Here is a 3,273-nt window from a genome sequence, read left to right as displayed (position 1 = left end):
ATACAGGAATTCACTGTAAGAGGTGTGTCCATGTATCTGTATGAGATTATGAGGGATACTTAACAAAAATGGAATTTGTGGCCAGGTGTGGTGGCTCATGCCTGTAATCTCAGTGCTTTGGGAGGCCAAGGCGGATGGATCACGAGGTCAGGAGATTGAGACCATCCTGGCTAACATGGTGAAACCCCATCTCTACTAAAAATACAAAAAAATTAGCTGGGCATGGTGGCAGGTGCCTGTAGTCCCAGCTACTCAGGAGGCTGAGGCAGGAGAATGGCGTGAACCCAGGAGGCACAGCTTACAGTGACCTGAGATGGCACCACTGTACTCCAGCCTGGGTGACAGAGCAAGACTCCATCTAAACAAACAAACAAACAAACAAAAACAAAAACAAAAAAACAAAACAAAAAAACCCTGGAATTTGCTAAGTGATTGAAAGGTTATCCTTATACTCCAGGTTTCTTTTCAAGTTTCAGCTTAGGCTTACAAAGACAAACTAGATAGTTCCTGAATTCCTAAAACCCTGTGAAATGGACTGGTTGGAATGGGCAGTTTATAACATGATACTTTTAGATTGGAAGGCCCAGTAAGGTGAGGATCTTGAAGTACTCACTCCATGAGAAGCTGTAATTCTCAAAATGAAAACAGTTTAAATAGGTGCACAGGAGCAAGTATTTATGGAGCAAAGAGGTAGGCTAATTTTTGCTTGGTCTCAGTCATATTTAACATAGGGAAAGAAAAGTATGCCTGATCCCAGAAATGGCTAGCACAATACAGGGGAATTCTATTGGTTTCAATTCTTGGGATTGGGAGGGACCTCAGGAAGATGGCATAATAGCATTCTCCAGGTCCATCTCCCTGCAGAAACATCAATTTGAACAAGTATCTATGCATAAAAATATCCTCACAAGAGCTAAGGAAACCAGGCGAGAAAATACAGTACCTGGGCATAGTGATTACTGGGACTCATGAGGAAAAAATCATTTTAAAGTTTATTCCTGATTTTTTCTTTCTTTGTCTAACTTAGATAACATGGTGAGTCACTTGAATAATGATCTTACTATCATAAACACTTCCTTAACTACTGTCCTGTTGTACTAGTCCCCAGAGTGCTAAACATGCAGTTTCTAAACCGCAGTTACTTTTGCACCAACCTAATACAACTTGTAATGAAGATTGTTTTTCATATCTGATTCCAACTATCTGTTGGTGGTGGCTTTGATCACCAGTATACAGAGAAACAAGCTGGACTCAGAAGAAACAAGTGCATGAGTGGCTCACCCTGTCTATTATGGATAGAAGTGGAGAGTAGTGAGAGGTTCAACTTTATACTTAAGTCTCAAATGTCTATCTCTTTTGTCACTATTGAACTTTGGACCTGCATATTCAACTGCCCACTGGGTAATCTTATCTGGATACCCCAACTACTTCAATCTGCACATGCCTAAAATTAAAAGTGGGTTAACTGATCCATCAAATTGGCCTCATGATCCCTATGAGCACTGTGTCCTAGGCAGCCATTACATTTCAGATTAGTAGTCAATTCAGAATAAACCCTCTTTGCCATCTGACTAAGGAAATTTGCTCTGATGGCAGAATTATAGGCATCCGCAATGGGGGTAAAGGAAAAAGTTGATGGGATGGTGGAAACACAGTGTCTTAAAATCTTACCCGTTTCACCTTTCCTGGCTCTGAGTACAGAAATAAGATCACAGGGAAAAAATTCAAACTATACTCGATTTCAAGTGCAATGATAGAAACTGGAAAACATAAAGGTAATAAAACTTTTAGACTTTCTTTACAATATCCTATTTAGCTTATATATATCTGCCCATCTCCCTTAACCTCCTCACCTTAACCCCCAATATTTTTATTATCAGATGGTCATTAGGACAAAAGCTTATTTAGCTGAAGAATTACAGTGTCAATCCCATGTAGGATGGTCTATGTGTTTACGCAAAAGTGCTCTGTGACAGAAACAAGGTGTAAAACTGATTGATGTCTTAAAACAACTAAAGGGTCTCTACTGGTAGCCAGGATTACTGTTTCCTAGTAAAAAAACTGGTAGAGAAAATTGAGTTCTTATAATAAATTCCATAACAGCAGCTTAGCTGTAAATGATTTTTTAAAAGTCACTTGACTGTGCAAACTGGTTAGAGCGGAAATATTTTAATGATATTTCAAGAGCTTAATGTCAACCATCAGTGTCCAATAAATGAAAATTACTTTTAGTGATACATCTGGCAATATTATGGTTTTTTGAGCCAAAGTCTCTCAAGCTTTGCATAGAATCTGAATTTTTATTTTTACTCTGTGCCTGTTATATAAACTTCTTATATTTGTTAGAGAAAAAGAAGATAAATTAGACACTACTTGGGATATTGAAAAATGAATGAAATGTTAAGACATGTTAAATTTATTGTTGGCTCATTGAGAGAAAGAACGAAAGTCAATAATTTATTTAAGAAAAACAATTTTACTTAAAGAAAGGGCAATATTTTAATAAGCAGAAATAGGAGAGGGAGTATATTTTCAAATGAAAGCAGCATCACTGGAATGAAAAATGTAATGTGCCAAAGTCACTACTTTGAAGGGGAGCACGCTCATCTGAATGCAAAATTTTGTTATATTCCTATAAAACCCTAACTTTATTTTCATTCTTATCTGTTTAATCATTTAACTAATATTTATCGAATACCCGTTCTGTGTAATGGTGTTGTGGGAGGAAATTGTGATATTTGTGAATAAGATAGTCACAGTTTCTCTTTTCACAAAGCCTACATTTAGTGGAATTTTCGTTAATTGACTGCTTCACACACTCATTATATTAGGTACGACAAGGTATAGCTGTGTCTGGCATGAAATCTGAAATGACAATAATTTAAACAATTGCCTAATGCAAATATAAATCTTTGGAACTCAAAAGAGTGGCTCCATAATTATGAAAAACCTTGAGTCCTTTTATCTTGCTGCTCTGCCATTCTTAATCAGTGTATGTATTTAGTCTTTGGAGTCTATTTCCTTTCACCTAGCATAATGCAGCTGAGATATGTAATGTTATTTATATCAATAGTCCATTCTTTTTATGATTGGGTAGTATTTCATTCTATGCATGTACTGCAGTTTGCTGATGTATTCTCCAGCTGAGAGAATTTTGGTTTCAAAATTTTGGTGATAAAATTGCTATAAGTATTTGTTTACAGTTTTTTTTGTGTGAACATAGGTCTTTTATTCCACTTGGGTAAATACAGAGATACCTTGGAGATACTGTGG

Source organism: Colobus angolensis, unplaced genomic scaffold (genome assembly GCF_000951035.1).
Source record: "Colobus angolensis palliatus isolate OR3802 unplaced genomic scaffold, Cang.pa_1.0 Scaffold215, whole genome shotgun sequence".
Lineage (NCBI taxonomy): Eukaryota > Metazoa > Chordata > Mammalia > Primates > Cercopithecidae > Colobus > Colobus angolensis.
The sequence above is the reverse complement of the archived record's forward strand: the minus strand, read 5'-3'. Positions refer to the sequence as shown.